The 16,776-nt window shown below is 42.6% G+C and overlaps 1 protein-coding gene and 1 long non-coding RNA gene across 10 annotated transcripts in view; one reads left to right on the top strand and one right to left on the bottom strand.

Moving 5' to 3' along the window:
• Nucleotides 1-3,098, bottom strand: part of ZKSCAN8 (zinc finger with KRAB and SCAN domains 8) — a 58,831-nt gene extending 55,733 nt beyond the window's left edge. For all 8 annotated transcript variants that reach the window (XR_014809039.1, XM_084966490.1, XM_084966486.1 and 5 more), the window contains exon 1: nucleotides 2,931-3,098. The gene's annotated coding sequence lies outside the window, so the exon portion shown is untranslated. The remainder of the gene's footprint in view (nucleotides 1-2,930) is intronic.
• A 44-nt stretch (nucleotides 3,099-3,142) lies between these two features.
• On the top strand, nucleotides 3,143-16,613 carry LOC110261676 (uncharacterized). 2 transcript variants are annotated; one of them, XR_014809832.1, is made up of 2 exons: nucleotides 3,143-3,316; nucleotides 11,434-16,613. It is a non-coding gene; the product is annotated as an uncharacterized LOC110261676 (long non-coding RNA). The 2 variants fall into 2 exon arrangements; XR_002346125.2 differs by having other exon boundaries at nucleotides 11,364-16,481.
• The last annotated feature ends 163 nt before the right edge of the window (nucleotides 16,614-16,776 follow it).

The following is a 16,776-nucleotide window of genomic DNA, read 5'->3' as shown; positions in this document are numbered from 1 at the left end:
TACACATGGTTTGCTGACATTGAGTCTTTGAAGCACAATCTATATTTCAGGGGTTTTGGCGGGGGAGAGAGAGGCATAGAGTTGGCTCATGGTCTCTCAATCTAATAAAAACACAGAACTTCTCCATAGAAAAAGGCCCACTGGCACAAAAGTTTACATTCAGTTTTATCAGGATTCAGACACCAAACACCTACCCAAGAACTCCATGATGATTAAGAACTACTTAGGGAGTTCCCGTCGTGGCTCAGTGGTTAACAAATCCTGGCTCAGTGGTTAACAAATCCGACTAGGAACCATGAGGTTGCGGGTTTGATCCCTGGCCTCACTCGATGGGTTAAGGATCCAGTGTTGCCATGAGCTGTGGTGTAGGTCAAAGACGTGGCTCGGATCCTGCGTTGCTATGGCTCTGGTGTAGGCTTCGGCTACAGCTCCAATTAGAACCCTAGCCTGGGAACCTTCACATGCCGCAGGTGCGGCCCTAGAAAAAGACAAATAAATAAATTAAATAAAAATGAGAGAACTACTTAGTGTGGAGAGAAAAGGAAGAGAATTTGAAAATTTATCTTTAAAACAAGACAGAACTGGTAACAATAGCTTGGGGAGTAAACTACAGATAGGAAAAGTCAAGGAGCAAGAGGTTAAATACAGTAATTTGTAGTTAACTTTATAAAAAAGTGAGGGGAGTTCCTGGAATAATGAGGTTTGAGGGAAGAGTGAATTTGGGCAGGAGGCTGAGATTCTGTAGAGCATTTGAAACAAGGAGTCAACAATTTTGTTTTGAATAGAAAGGATTTAACATGCGTAGTTTTAAAATAATTCATTTTAAAAATCAATGAAAATTTACCAAATTCTTAAACTTTCTTAAAATAGATATTTATGGTTTAAAAGCTTAAAAAGTCATTGCTATGGGATATGAATTCTAAGCTGTAATTGTTTAGAATGTGATACTGCAGAGTCATAGTTTTTACCACATTTTCTTTCTTTTTTTTTTTAAAGGGCTGCACCTATGTATGGCATATGGAAGTTCCTGGGCTAGGGGTGGAATCGGAGCCAGCTGCTGGCCTACACCACAGCAACCCAGATCATCTGCGACCTACACTGCTTTGCTCCAACGCTGGATCCTTAACCTGCTGAGCAAGGCTAGGGACTGAACCCATATCCTCACTGATACTGAAAGATTCTTAACCCTTTGAGCCACAACAGAAACTCCTGGACCACATTTTCTTATGGATCTCCTCAAGTCAAGGTTCATCTTTAACTACTGACCATCTTCCATCCTATAATTAATGTTTGTCAATACTAGCTATAAGAGATTTCAATGTTAATGTGCCTCATTCAAGAACTTTATATGATGTTGATATGCCAAATCAACCAACAAATCTTGTCCATTTGTTTATCTTTTTTAGTATTTAATTTTCCTTTTCAGTCTCTTCCCTATTCAACCAGTTTTTCGCAATTACAGTCTTTAATTAACCAAGTACAAAGATACTACAAAATTAGTCCATCATGTACCACCTTCTCAGTTTTGAGTGTATACACCTGTAATTAAGTTGGTAAGCACCTTGTAAATAAAGACTGATTCTTATATACTCTTTTAAGAATACCTCAAGTTTACTGATTTATGAAGTTAAAATAACCAGTTTTTTTTTTTTTTTTTTTTTTTTAGGGCCGCACCCACAGCATATCTGAGTTCCCAGGCTAGAGGTCAAGTCGGAGCTGCAGCTGCCAGCCTATGCCACAGTCACAGCCACGCAGGATCCGAGCCGCATCTGCGACCTACACCACAGCTCACCGCGATGGTGGATCCTTAACCCACTGAGTGAGGCCAGGCATCGAACCCGAATCTTCACGGTTACTAGTCAAATTCGTTTCTGCTGCGCCACAACAGGAACTCCCAAATAACCAATCTTTAAAGCTTCTTCCTATCTCAAACGTTATAATTCTGTGAACTACTGAACAATACAGATTTTAACAGCATTATCTCTTCAATAGATAAAGACGGAATGTTTCTTACTTAGACTAATTGAAATTTAATCTGAGGTGTGTGGGAGCTGAAAATAAAACAAAACATTTTCCAGGCTTTAAAGATCAAGGTAAAGTAAACACTGTGCTTTACAGGTATCTCAAATTTCCTAACCCGAATGTTTTAACATCTACCACATTTTACACTTAAACACAACAGAAATTCAAAAGACGTATGCATTTGCTAAAACAATGACTACTGCATAAATACACTTAACCAAACTAATCAAACGAAAGAAAAACAGATTGTCTTTCAGAGGTATTAGTGGCAGTCAAGGTTGCCCAACAAAAATTATTCATGAGTCACCTGAGTTTGGGAAATGGGGCCCCTCATAAAGTGTTTCCAGGCATCTACTTCAACTAGCTTTAATAAACTCAGTGTTCTGAATAAGGCTGAATTTTATTGTTCAAAAAATGTTTCTTTTACACATTTATCCAGTCATCACACTACCATATTCTGAACACACTACAAAAAGCAGAATAACTTCACAGCAAAAGTAGGTTTCCAAGGATAACTGGGGCTTCCAAAAGCAAAATGTATCTTTTTAAAAAAAGAGAATTGTGACGTTAATGCAAAATTGCTACGTAGAAGCACTTCGGGTCCTGGAAAGAGGTGGATAAAAGGTAACACGGGTCAGTTTCTTATTTTAAGACAAATTAGATCGACTGCAAATAACACCACAAAACGATTAGCGATGAAGAAAGCCAATCTCCATCAAAGATTCCCTCTCAAAAAGTTTGGGCGCACGGACTCGACGAGCGCAAAGTGGCCCTTATTGACCGAATCACCCCCGAGCGCCGACCTCGGCCCGACCCCCTCTCCAGACCCCCCAGGCTTGTCCCGTTTGCGGCCTGCTCTGGCCACAAGGCACTCCGCTTCCTCCGGCCGGAGCTCGAACCGTACTCACCATGAGTTCCAGGGGCGGCCTGGGGTGGGAAAGAGGGAGCTGTAAAGGTCGGACGGATCTGGAGGGAAAGGCTGGCAGAAAAGGGGACGAAAGCTGTAAGCTCACCAGGCCGCTCCAACCCCTAACTTCCAAACGTGCGGAGGCACAACACCGGCCAACACGCATCTTGCCCCAAGCCACTTCCGGAAGCGCTCTAGGAATCCTGGAGGTCTGAAAGCTCTATGGTCTGCCGACAGAGGGGCCAGCGGACCCCAGCCCCTCACAACCGATCGCAGAGCTGCGCGGCTCTAAGGCGCATGGAATGCCCGGGGGATGAATAGACTGTGGTGTCACCTCCGCCTCGCGCATTTGGCCCATCCGGCCCGCTCGGTACACTGGCTGGTGAGGTAATGGTCCCCCCGGGGTTGATCCAGGGGCAGGCGGAGGCCAGGGCTGGGAACCCGCATCAAGCTGGGAGAGCAGTGGAGGAGGCTGCACGTCAAGGATCCTTAATGAACTAGACTCGTGTTTGACCGGGTTAGCAACCTCTGTCACCTGTACTTTACTTCTTTCTTCCTCCCTCCCTCTCTCTCTGTACAAAACCAGACGTTGTGACAGAATTTTATACAGCGTTCTGTATAAGCCGACCTTACTAAAATAATTTTTTTCCTTATTCCTGCTGGTTGTGCAGGCTGCGACAGTGGTACGTGCGTGAGAGCGCTCCTTCAGGGCTTCCTGACTGCGTTTTAAATGGAGTTTTCCTTGTTTATGTTTACATGAAAAAATGCCTTTTATTTTTGTTGTTTTGGTCCCCCATTTTTATTCCTTTAACACCGTTTTTAAACTACCCATTTATGCTGGGTTTTGAGATGCCCCTCCAATCGTCACCTTAATTTCCCTTCTTTATGTGTTCCTGCTGATAGCCACCGCTAATGTTTCTATCCAGTGCCCAACCTTAACCTAAAAATAATTTATCTACGCCCAGGACAAAATCTTAGCAGTTCTGAGTTGTTTTTAAGACTTTGTCATCTAATCATCACAATGAAACAACAATAAACACTGAGAAGTTACAGTGCTTCAACTCTTGCAAAACACACAAAACACTTATTTTTGCTCTTTATTTCATAGTTCTTGTCTCTCAGCTGGGATGATAACTGAAAATAATTGTCAGCAGACTAAATCTATGCTTTCAGTTTCTTTTTTTCACATTAAAAATAATCTTTTTAAAACCAAAGTTGTACATGTAGGTAGTTTAGAAGCAAAATAGTATCATAATCTAAGCAAAGATTTCCCAAAAGCAACAATGATAACAAATAAAATTGTTAAATTAGACTTCATCAAAATTTAAGTCTTCTGCACAACAAAAAGCATTTAGAAAATGGAAAGAAGTTATAGACTGGAAAATATTTTCAATACATATTTCTAACAATTAGTGTCCAGAATATATAAAGAACTCTCACAATTCAATCATAAGACGAACATAATAGGCAAAAGTTATGGGCACACACTTTACCAAAGAAGGTATATGAATTATCAGTAAATACATGAAAAGATACTTAACATTGTTATTTATCAAGGAAATACAAAATGAGAACCACTGCCCATCCATTAGAATGACTAAAATTAAAATGATTGACAATAACAAGGCTAATGATATGAAGCAACTGGAACACTGCTAATGGTGATCTTGGAGAGACAGCAGTGAGTGATAGCTTGGAGCGAGATATTAATTTTCTGCTCAGAAATTGAACCTGGGCAGCCTGGATGAAAACCAGGAGTCCTAGCCACTAGATTAGCTAGAGGCTAAAAGTAGAATTGCTCTGATTCTTGCCCCCTGTTGAAAGCAAGAATTGTTTCAAGGAGGCAAAGACTGTTAAAACAGGTATAAAGTTTATTATTAGAGTCATGGTACAACATGTGGGAGATCACACAGAGAAGTAGTTTATTTAAGTCAGAAGCAAAGAAGTAATACACGCCCTATAGAGGCTCAGTGAGGAGCGCACCAGAGAGGTAATTTAAATCACTTACATAGAACAGTTCTTCCAGGTCTTTGTTTACCTTTAGGCAATTATCTTCTTTTTTTTTTAAATTTTTTTAATTTTTAAGGCTGAACCCAAGGTATATAGAAGTTCCCAGGCTAGGGGTGGATGGGAGCTACAGCTGCTGGCCGACACCACAGCCACAGCTACGCCAGATCCAAGCCACCTCTGCGACCTACACCATAGCTCATGGCAATGCCAGATCCTTAACCCACTGAGTGAGGCCAGGGATCGAACCCTCAATCTCATGGTTGCTAGTCGGATTTGTTTTCTCTGTGCCACGACAGGAACTCCCAATTATTTTGTTTTAATTCTTACACCTGACTGGACATAGGACCCTCCTCAATATGCCTGTGCATCTTTTGACAAAGATGGATTCCAAAGCAAAGGATGCGGGGATAGTATCTGGACTGGCCTGGCGCCCCCTCCCTTTCTGACCCCTAGGAGTCTTACTGCGTATGTGTAATTTGGGAGCTCTCCTTTACCCCAGAAGTGGTTGAATCTCTTCCTTAGGTGGATAGTGAAACAAGGCCTAAAAGGACAGAGATTCCGTCTTATTAAACAGGCTCATGTAATGAATGAGTTCCCAAAGACAAAGATAGCCCCAAGGCCTCAGGCTACGTGGCTCAACAAAAAATAAACCCTGTCTATTAAAAAAACAAGCACTCCCCTGCAGTGGAGAGCCCAAGTCTTGCCTGCTCAGAGCTCCCAACCACTGTCTTGGTCAACAAACTCCACTTGCAATCTCATTGCTCCAGCCTCTGCCTCCCTCTTCCCTGCCGTTCTAACAACCTTCTCTACTCCAGCTGAGCTCAGCTTCTTCAACTGACTTTTTCCTTGAAGTGTCAAAGAGAAACAAGGCCCAATTTACTTAGCCTAACAAGTTCCAGCTATTCTCAGCCTCGGGGCTCATCTATCTCCTACATCAGTGGGAGTGTAAAATGGTACAACTAATTTGAAAAACTAGTGATTTTTTTTTTGCCATGCCCACAGCATGTGGAAGTTCCCAGACCAGGGATCAAACCTACACCACAGCAGTGATCTGGGTTGCTTCAGGGACAACACCAGTTCCTTAACCCACTCTGCCCCACAGGAACACCCAATAAACTGGCAATTTTTTTAATATATATTTCAGTTCTATCTTTTTTTTTTTAAATTTTCCCACTGTACAGCAAGGGGATCAAGTTATCCTTCTTGATTTTTCATGTATAGATATATTATCTATTGACTTTCTACTATGGAAAGTAAGAACTTAACCCTTTTAAACCACTACCAGAATTAGCCACACTAGGGTTTAGGACACTTTAAATTTCCTGAGTCACTAGGTCCAACAACAATGGCAGCCCTACTAAAGTTAAACTCCGGTTAAAAAAGTTAAACTCCAGTTACTTGTAACTGCCCTATTTGCGTAAGCAGGCAACATGTTTCTGATAAGGTTCCAAATATTTTCCACACCCAGAGCCTCAAAGGTGTCCCTGGATTTTCCATAGTTGCTCTACATTTTAGTTTCAGAAGCATCGCTTCACATAAACGTAGTGTATGGACTAGCATATTAATTCTCAAACATTCTGGTCTCTTTTTATACTCTTAAATTAGTAAGGACTCCAAAGAGCTTATGTTTATGTGGGGCATATCCATCATGTTTTTCTATGTTCGAAATTAAAACTGAGAAAAATACTTATTCTTTAAAATAACAATAACATACCCATTACATGTTAACTATGTTGTTAATTTATTATTTTATGAAATTTAACTCTGTTTTCAAAAACAAAATATGTTATTAAAAAGAGTGGAATCATTTCACATTTTTTGCAAACTCTAATGTCTGGCTTAATAGATGGTGGCTTGATTCTCATATCTGCTACTTCATTCAGCATCACAATTTCGATCATATTGACCTCTCTGCTACAGTGTACTTCCTACTACTCTCCACTTACCTAAATTCTGTCCATTCTTCAACATCTGGCTCAAATTTCACTTTAATCAGAAAGCCTTCTCTATGAATACAAAAATGAGATGTGTTAAAATGAGAAAATGAGAGGATGGTATGGGAAAACATGGCTTGTTTCAAGTTCAAGTTGAAAGAGTGATATCTATATATACTTCCTTTCCCTCCCAAGAACCCTCTTAAATGAATGAAAAAAATTATTATTATTATTATTATTATTATTTGCTTTTTAAGGCCACACCTGGGGCATATGGAGGTTCCCAGGCTCGGGGTCTAATGGGAGCTACAGCTACTGTCCTACACCACAGCCACATCAATGCCAGATCCGAGCCATGTCCTCAACCTACAGCACAGCTCACAGCAATGCCAGATCCTTAACCCACTAAGCAAGGCCAGGGATCGAACCTGCAATCTCTTGGTTCCTAGTCAATTCATTTCCAATGCGCCACAATGGGAACTCCAAAAAATTTTTTTAAAATACATAAATAACAGTGCTAGAAAATAAAGAATGGAGCAGGAAATTTTTTTTTCTTTTTAGGGCTGTACATGTGGCATATGGAAGTTCCTGGGCCAGGGGTCCAATTGGAGCTGCAGCTGCCAGCCTAGGCCACAGCTTGGGGTAACACCAGATCCTTGACCCACTGAGAGAGGCCAGGAATTGAACCCACATCCTCATGGATACCAGTTGGATTCTTAACCTGCTGAGCCAAAACTGGAACTCCTGGAGCAGAAATTTTGAGGAATTTCTGGAATCAGATTGTTGGAGAAATAGTGGAAATTGCCCTATAAGACACCAGGGCCGGGTGTGCATCTGCCAAAGAACCCTGGAGAAGTTCTAACCCCAGGACCAAAACAGTTGCAAAGGGCAAGAATGGGCTATTCAGTTAAAAACTGCACTTGGGGCAGCTGAATATCTCCCTCTTTAAATGGGGCACTGGATGAGTTCCCGTTGTGGCACAGTGGAAATGAATCTGACTAGTAACCCTGAGGTTGCAGGTTCGATCCCTGGCCTTGCCCGGTGCGTTGGGGATCCGGCGTTGCCGTGGGCTGTGGTGTAGGTCTCAGATGCAGCTCGGATCCTGTTTGCTATAGCTCTGGCGTAGGCCGGCGGCTACAGCTCCGATTGGACTCCTAGCCTGGGAACCTCCATATGCCGCAAGTGCGGCCCTAGAAAAGACAAAAAATAAAATAAAATAAAATAAATAGATCATTTGGGGAATGAATGCTGAAGACCAGTTTGGCAGATTTCTTCTAGATAAATGAGCATATAAATATTTAATCCACACTGCTCTAAACACAGAAATGATGGATTAATATAAAAAAGTAGAAAAAAGACACACGTGGGTTGAAACATTTTTTGAATCTCTATTGATCAGAAACAGTAAAAATGCAATAAACAAGCAGAACAAATTTGCAAGCTTAGTGGATAGGCTTGCTGGGGTAGGGGGAGCCACAGGGCACAGGAACAACTTCTCAGCTAGGAGCTGAGCCAGACCATCTACTTGATTTGTGACTAATGTTGCCATATCCTCAACATAACTGAAACTCTGTGACTTTAAATTGTCATTATGAGACCGGGCTTTATCTGGGGCCTTGTGGGCCTGGTGGAAGCCAATTTAAGTCAATTCCAGGGTGGGAGCCAGCAGATGTCTCCTTTGAACTGTTGCTCTTCTCCATTAATATAGCCACCTTCCTTGGTTCTAATTATCTTTTTTTGTTTGTTTGTTTGTCTTTTTGCTATTTCTTTGGGCCGCTCCCACGGCATATGGAGGTTCCCAGGCTAGGGGTAGAATTGGAGCTGTAGCCACTGGCCTACACCAGAGCCACAGCAACACGGGATCTGAGCCACGGCTGCGACCTACACCACAGCTCATGGCAACGCCGGACCATTAACCCACTGAGCAAGGACAGGGACCGAACCTGCAACCTCATGGTTCCTAGTCGGATTCGTTAACCACTGCGCCACGACGGGAACGCCCCGGTTCTAATTATCTTATAGCTACACGATTGCAGCCTTGAGATAGACTTTATAAACTCTAGTCCATCCTAGATATTATTAATTGATTTATGTTCCTTAAATATCACTATCATTCCTCCAGTCACTGACTCTGAGTGGCTCCTTGTCCCTTACTAAAACAAATTTAAACTTCTCTGTTTGCCTTTTATTTCTTATTATATTTTTAAAAGTTAAAATAACAAAATATGATAACTAGAATCTTGTTACAACATTGCAAATCAACTATAATTTACTATTATTATTGTCTTTTTGCCTTTTCTAGGGCCGCTCCCGCGGCATATGGAGGTTCTCAGGCTAGGGGTCGAATTGGAGCTGTAGCCACCGGCCTAGGCCAGAGCCACAGCAACACGGGATCTGAGCCGCGTCTGCAACCTACACCACAGCTCACGGCAACGCTGGATCCTTAACCCACTGAGCAAGGCCAGAGATCGAACCCACAACCTCATGGTTCCTAGTCGGATTCGTTAACCACTGAGCCACAATGGGAACTCTGAAAATCAACTATACTTTAATAAAAAGATTTTTAAAACCCTTAGAATCTTTTTTTTTTTCTTTTTTTCTTTTTAGGGCTACACTTGCGGCATATGGAAGTGCCCAGGCTAGGGGATGAATTGGAGCTGCAGTTGCAGGCCTATGCCACAGCCACAGCAGTGCCAGATCTGAATCGCGTCTGTGACCTATACCTCCACTCACAGCAATACTGGATCCTTAATCTACTGAGTGGGACCAGGGATTAAACCCACATCCTCATGGATACTAGTTGGGTTCGTTACCACTGAGCCACAATGGGAACTCACTCCTAGAATCTTGATGTATATAAAGTTAAAAAAAAATAAAGCTGGCTTCTCCTCTACTCCCAGATACTATTACCCATAGGGTTGGGAGACAATTCTCCAAGGATCTCTCAAATTTTCCCAAGGCTCCTGACAGATTTTCTTTCAGATTATCTTTTCAAAGATGTTTGTACCTCCTTTTGGAGCAGATTTGATTCCTGACCAGGATAATAAAGATATTGCCTCACTCTGGGGCAAGGCTGGGCAAAGACTTGGTTTTCCTAAGCTTGGGGTTCCTCTGCTAGGATGCAAACCCACTGTGTGAGCAGCAGCCACCCACTCTCCACATTACTTCTCTGGGCTTTGAGAACAAGGGGAGCATGAAGCTCATTTTGCTTGCGTGTTAACAAAAGTCCTTTGTCTCTGGCACAGAAGCCTAGTGCTTTCTGCCAAGATCCATGAAGCTGGCAAGTTAAATTGTTAGCTTGCAAATATGTAAAATCTTCACAATTCTTAACATGAAGTAATCACTGTTAAGTCTGGAGTGCCTCCTCTTCCTTTACACGTAATTATACACTAACATAGTTTTCTATTAAGAAAAACAGAACATATTGTTCAGACACTGCTTTTTTCCACTGATAATTTATCATTTTAACAGCTGAATAGTACTCCATAATAGGATATAGCATATGTAATTATTCCTCTATTGATAAGACATTTAGATTTTTTTCCCTTCTTTCCACCACTAGTCATCCTGTCTGCCTTTTATTGTCCTCTAGAATGTTCCTCTCCCTACCCCATAATCACTGTTACATTTCCTCAGTACTCTTAAAACAAAGGATTTGTCTTGTTGCTCCCTACTAAATCTAAATACTGGTAGATTATTCTAATCAGGTCTCTCTTCTCAGGATTTCATCATTCTATTTGACATCACAGTCTACTATATTAGATTATGCTATCACATTTGGTCTTCAAATATACTATAAACTTCTTCAGCTTAGGTGTCTGATATTTATTCTGAGAGCTCCCATTTCCAGTATGCAGCATCTTTTGAAATGTGCAGAGGTACCACACTTTTCTTTCCTCCCTCTCTCCTTTATTTTTGTACAGTACCTTTCTGACAGGTAGCTTGTTTTGTCAGCTAGCTAAATTTAGTCAATCTAAATCACGCCCCCCCTCTTTGTATCAATTCCTTCCCCTAGATCTGTCCTCATTCATCTAATTAAGTACTTATCAAGTACTTACTAGGAGCCAGGCACCAAGTGAGGTGAAAATGCTGGCATGAGCACCTATGTGAGGCTCAGTCAATCTTTTGCATTTTTCATGATTTTTCCTTTACTCAAGTCCTTCACTTTTCTTCACAGGATCAAGGAAAGCAATAGTGGTATTTGGTAAATTAGTCCTATTTGGCTAATATGAACTAGTGATAGCAGATACAGAGAAGGGAAGGGAAATGGCTAAAGACTAAGCTTTTTACATGCCCTCTCACAGTCATCGCAACCATTCCATGAAAGGCATGATTTATACAAAAGAGAAAACCGAGGCTTAGAGAAGTTTAAAAAAAAAAAAAAAAGAAAAAAAATTGTCCTTGGTTCTCATAGTCAAGTGGTAGAGCCAGAAAGTGAACCTAGGTTTAAAGGATTCTAATTTTGGTACCCTTCATCCATTTCATCATAGGCCTTCATTTCCCCCTAAGGATCCGAGAAGTTTAAACAGAGGCCAATTTTCCTCTCCCTTGGTCCTCAAGGTCCTGCCAGATCACGGTGAGATGGGCACAGCAGGTACGGTTGGCAACCACAGCCGTGAGTGAACGAGTTTCTCATCGTCGTCCCCGCCCCCCGCAGTGTGACCCAAAAAGCAACGTCCCCTCTCTCCTCAGGGAGAGAGGCACCCGCCCATCCGGCCGAAGTGGAGCAGAAGGATCCTCTTTTCCTTGTCCGCGGTCGACTGAGTCTTTCCTGCACCCGGAGGCCCGTAAGGCTTTGGCCCACTCGCGGCCTGGGCCCGCCGGGAAGAAGCGGACTGGGGATGGCAACTGAGCGGAGGGCTGCTCTAGGCACCTGCCGGCCGCTTTGGAGGCCTGTCCTCAGAGTCACTTTCGGGCTTCTCACGGGATCCTGGAGCTTTCCACAGGTCTTCGGTTTGTCTTTTCGAGAAAGCCAGAGCCGCGATGTCTAAACCGGCTGCCGGCCGGTGCGCACCGCCCCCCGCCCCCCGCCCCCAAACGGGTGTCCCTTCCGCGTGAGGGCCCCGGGCCGCTTTCCAGGCGGGAACCCCAGTATCTCACAACCTGGGAAAGACCGGCCTCCTTTTTCGGAGCTCTCGCGACTCCCAGCAACATCGGTAGCTAACGGTTCCAGAGCCTCCGGCTCGGGGCGGACTTCGCGGCCGAGTAAAAGGCGCTTTGAGTAGGGCTCCGCCGGCGCCGGGGGCTGGAAACCGGCGGGAGATGAGGGCTGGCGGGTGAGTGCCCGCGTGAGGACGACCGGGATGGTGTTTTCCGCTGGCGGACAGGTGGGACAGTCCGGGTGGGACTGCGGTTAGGTCTTCAGGGAGCAGCTCAGAATTAGAGAAACTGGTAACATTACAGGAATTACTTTAAAGCACACAACAGCAAAAATGCAGTGAATTAATGAACATCAGATACCAGTTAACGCAACGGGATTGGCGGCGTCTTGAAAGCGCTGGGACGCAGGGCGCTCCCGGACAGTGGGTTAAGGATCCGGTGTTGCCGAAGCTCCGGCTTAGGTCACAACTGCAGCTTGGGATCCATATGCCGCGGCGGCGGCCGAAAAAAATGAAAACAAAACAAAAACCCCAGTTAACTCAGCAATTAATTTAAGAAAATGCTGAACATGATATTAGCAAAAGATCTAACAGTACTATTGATGGTGGCTAATACTAACATAGCTTACGATGTGCCAGGCACTGTTCTAAACCTTACATTTGGTCACTTATATAATGAAACTTGATGAAGTAGATACCATTTCACCACCGTTTTACAGATGGGGGACCTGAGGCGAAGAGAAAATAAGTGAATTAGCCAAGATCATATAACTAGTAATTGGCAGAGCAAGGATTTATACCCAGACATTCTGCTCTTAAACTCTGCTCTCTGTCTTTCATTGATAACTGGATTTTATCAGTTTAGGAATTGTGCTATCCAGAAGGAAGGGTAAGTCTGTACAGAGACATGTTATTATAGCAGTGTTCTGAATCTCATCAGATTTGTTGTCAATCTCCTTTAGACAAAGGGACTTAAGGAAGAGTGCCTTCCACAAAGAGGTGTTTTGTTTTTTGGGGTTTTTTTTGCATTTTAGGGCTGCACCCGCAGCATATGAAGGTTCCCAGGCTACAGGTTGAATTGGAGCTGCAGCTGCCAGCTTACACCATAGCCACAGCAACTTAGGATCCAAGCCAAGTCTGCGACCTACACCACAGCTCAAGGCAATGCCAGATCCTTAACTCACTGAGCGAGTCCAGGGAAGGAACGGGTATCCTCATGGATACTTGTTGCGTTCATTACCCCTGAGCCAGGATGGGAACTCCCCACAGAAAGTTTTAAGGAGGAAAGAATACAGATTTTCATTTAACAAGTTAAGTAGGCCCATACAGAATTTCGAAGATCCTTCTCCCATTGCTTTTCTATCTAGATTCTTCTGTTCTTATTTTGTTTTTATTAGGTTAAATCATTTGAAATCGATGACATTTGTGAGGTACGAAAATGGCAATTTTTTTTTTTTTTTTTTTTTTTTTTTTTGCTTTTATAGGACCACACTTGCAGCACATGGAGGCCCCCAGGCCAGGGGTCAAATAGGAGCCACAGCCACTGACCAACACCTCAGCAACCCCAGATCCCTAACCCACTGAGTGAGGCCAAGGACTGGACCTGAAACCCCATGGTCCCTAGTTGGATTCATCTCTGCTGTGCCACAACAGAAACTCCTGTTTAACCCAATATTTACACATCTTTTTGTGTGAGAATTTAGGAGTCTACAACAATTTTTTAGCAAATTGTTCTGGCTTTATCTCCAAAATACACCCTGAATCTGTTTATTTCTCTTCATGTCCATTTTGGACCTGTGGTTGGCGCCACCATCTACTCTCATTTGGATTACTGTCATAGCTTCTTGACCAGTCTCCTCGCTTCTGCTCTTTTCTCACTCTTGCTTTCCTAAGGAGCCAGAAGGATCTTTGATAAAACAAAAATCAGAAAGTTCCTGTTGTGGCTAAGAGGTAGTGACCCCAACTAATATCCATGAGGATGCAGGTTCAATCCCTGGCCTCTCTCAGTGGGTTAAGGATCCTGTGTTGCTGTGGCTGTGGTGGAGGCTGGCAGCTGTAGCTCCTAGTCAGCCCCTAGCCAGGGGACTTCCATAAGCCAAAAGTGTGGCCCTAAAAATCACACACACACAAAGAAAATCATATCATGTCCTTCCCTTCCAATGGTGCCCCATCATGTTTAGAAAACATATCCTGGCCCTTGCTCACTTCTCTAGTCTAATTTTATATCACATTCCTCTTAATCCAGTACTTTAGGCCCAATGACCTTCTTTCATTTCCTGTAAACACATAAGATTCACTCCTACTGTGAAGACTGCATTAGCTATTCTCTTTGACTGGCAAGGTCTTCTGCAGAACTTCCCAAGACTGGACATTTATATTTCAGTTAGAATGTCATCCCTCCAGAAAAGCTTTTCCTGGTTACTTGTACTATTCATTCAGTCACTCTATTTCATTTCACATCATTGTTTATATTCCATATACCACTACTACTATTTGATATTTGTCTCCTTTTACTGTAATATAGGCTTATAAAAGCAGGAAGCTTATTTTTCTTGTTATATCCTGCTACATCCAGTACCTAGAGTACGAGCTTGGCCTATAGCATGCACGAGTAAATATGTGTTGAATTGATGAAGAAGAAGAAATAGGTAAAAAGTCCTTGGCACCACGGAACTTAGTCCCACAGAATTGAGGTGGTTTGGAATACAGTGAATGGAACCTACCTAAAGAATGAGGAAGATCTTGATCAGTACTTTCCAATAAATAGGAATGTAATGTGACCCACCTATGTAATTTTATGTTTTCTAGTAGCCACATTAAAAATGTAAAATGACAGGGGAAATTAATTTGAATATATTTTATTTAAATCAGTATATCCAAAATATTATTTTGAAATCTAATATAAACTTATTAATAAAATACTTTACATTCCTTTTTTTTCACACTGAGCCAGTGTGTTTATACTTATTGCACATCTTGATTCAGTTATTAAATTTTCATTGGAGGAGTTCCCGTTGTAGCTCAGCGGTAACACCTGACTAGTATCCATGAGGATTCGGGTTCAATCTCTGGCCTACTCAGTGGGTTAAGGATCCAGTGTTGCAGACACAGCTCGGATCTGGCACTGCTGTGGCTGTGGCATAGGCTGGTGGCTACAGCTCCAATTCAACACCTAGCCTAGGAACTTCATATGCTGCTGGTGTGGCCCTAAAAAGGCAAACAAAATTTTTTTTTCTCACTGGAAATACTTGATCTATATTGAGATTACATAAAATTTAAAATGGAAAAAGCAGAGGCCTATACCCAAGTTACTCCAGATGTACTTAAGGTTTTTTGCAATACTGAATTGAGAATCAGTTTTAAAATTTAAATTAAAAATGGAAAAAAAATAGATCTTCAGTTGCATAGCCACATGTACTTAGCGGCTAATGTATCAGACAGTGCAGATCGAGATCAAGGATAAAGTGTCTATTTGTGGTTGGGTCAACGGACAAAGTAGAGGGTAGCACCAGAAGTATGGTATGGAGGGATGACAAAAGTCTAGAAAAGTACAGTGTAAGCTCTTTATGCAAGTAGCATTTGAGGACAGATTCCTCTGGTTCTCAAAAGTGAGGTATGGCTTTGGAGTTCCCGTCGTGGCTCAGTGAATCCGACTAGGAACCAGGAGTTTGCGGGTTCAATCCCTGACCTTGCTCAGCAGGTTAGGGATCCAGCGTTGCCGTGAGCTGTGGTGTAGGTTGCAGATGCGGCTCGGATCCCACGTTGCTGTGACTCTGGCGTAGGCCGGTGGCTACGGCTCCGATTAGACCCCTAGCCTGGGAACCTCCATATGCTGCGGGAGTGGTCCTAGAAAAGGCAAAAAGACAAACAAAAAAAACCCAAAAAACAAGTGAGGTATGGCTTCCTAAAGTAGACTACTTCCTTAGCATGACTGCTGCATAGATTTTAGGTACTCTGGGAATCGTTTTGTGAGGGAGTAAAAGGGTCCTGCAGTGCTGGTCATATATAACACTTCCAAGTAAAATCTTGTAACATATGATGTGGAACAGTCATGGAAATAAGATTATTTTCCTAAAGAGCAGTGGTTCTCAAGTGGGCTGGGGTCAGGGGTGGGGGGTTTGCCCCTCAGTGAGCATTTGTACTTCTTGAGAAATTTTGCTTGTTACAAGTTGGCGATGCTGGGTGGCATCTAGGGAGCAGAGGTCAGGAATATGGCAAAACATCCCACAATGCAGAGGACAGCCCCCAACAACAAGGAATTGTCTGCCTGACAATGTCAATAAAACCACGGTTGAGAAACGTTGCTCTAGAGGATTTGAGTAAGAAAGACAGAGAACTATTCTCTTAGAACCTTGGTCTAACTGCCTTGTGATATTCCTAAGGGGAGAACAAGTTGTTTTGAAGCATTTCAGTTTCTAGTGTGTTTTCACTGTTGATGGACTCTGATTAGACTAAGAAGAAATAATGTTCAGGATGAGATTGCGGACTCAATAAAGATAACAAATAATACTGCTATGCATGTAAGACTCAACATGCTTCGGATAAGCTGATCTATTTACCTATGTATGGCTTGTGGCACATGACCTACAGTCTCAAATATAATTGATGTACCATTAAATATCAGAATTACTTTTCACTCTTTTCTTTTTCCCAGTCACCATCTCTTATTTTATCTTTGTTCTTGTCCCTACACACTTGTTCCTTTTTCCTTTTTTTTTTTTTTTTGTCTTTTTGCCTTTTCTAGGGCCGCTTCCACGGCATATGGAGATTTCCAGGCTAGGGGTCAAATCGGAGCTGTAGCCAC

This window comes from Sus scrofa, chromosome 7 (genome assembly GCF_054392235.1).
Source record: "Sus scrofa isolate SSC_HxYL_T2T_F1_AM1 chromosome 7, Sscrofa_HxYL_maternal_Yorkshire_Landrace_v2.0, whole genome shotgun sequence".
In the NCBI taxonomy this organism is placed as follows: Eukaryota; Metazoa; Chordata; class Mammalia; order Artiodactyla; family Suidae; genus Sus; species Sus scrofa.
Note: the sequence above shows the minus strand (reverse complement) of the source record. Positions and strands in the feature narration are given on the sequence as shown.